Below are 532 nucleotides of genomic sequence, written 5' to 3'. Positions count from 1 at the left end.
AAAATGCTAGACCGACCAGCCTTTTTACCGGAGTGTGACAGTCCCTTCGTCTAATTCTCTCCACCCCACTGAATTTCTCCTGGGTGGGCCCCCTCCCTTCCCCTTTAATCCAATTTGGCAAGTTAGGATCAGCCAGTAAACCTTACGCAAGCTTCTATGGATGTAGCATTTCTCTAACTTTATTTTTTTCTTGTATCGTTTTATTTTCTACTCCCTCCGTTCGGAATTACTTGTCGCAGAAATGGATGTATCTAGATGTATTTTAGTTCTAGATACATCCATATCCAAGACAAGTAATTCCGAACGGAGGGAGTACTAGCGAAAGAGCCCGTGCGTTGCAACGGGAGAGAAAACATAACACACACTCTTAAGCCAACAACCATCACCCAAGACCACAATAGGTCCGTCTCCTTTATTTTAGCGAGGCATCATATTTGTGTTGCCGCTTATCCTCCTTCTCACACTCGCCGGCGATGGCCTCGGTGTTCACACAAAACAAAAAGAAACGTGTTTGAATACGTTTAATCCTAAG

The sequence above is a fragment of the Triticum dicoccoides genome, chromosome 6B (assembly GCF_002162155.2).
Source record: "Triticum dicoccoides isolate Atlit2015 ecotype Zavitan chromosome 6B, WEW_v2.0, whole genome shotgun sequence".
NCBI classification, from domain to species: Eukaryota; Viridiplantae; Streptophyta; class Magnoliopsida; order Poales; family Poaceae; genus Triticum; species Triticum dicoccoides.
The sequence above is the reverse complement of the archived record's forward strand: the minus strand, read 5'-3'. Positions refer to the sequence as shown.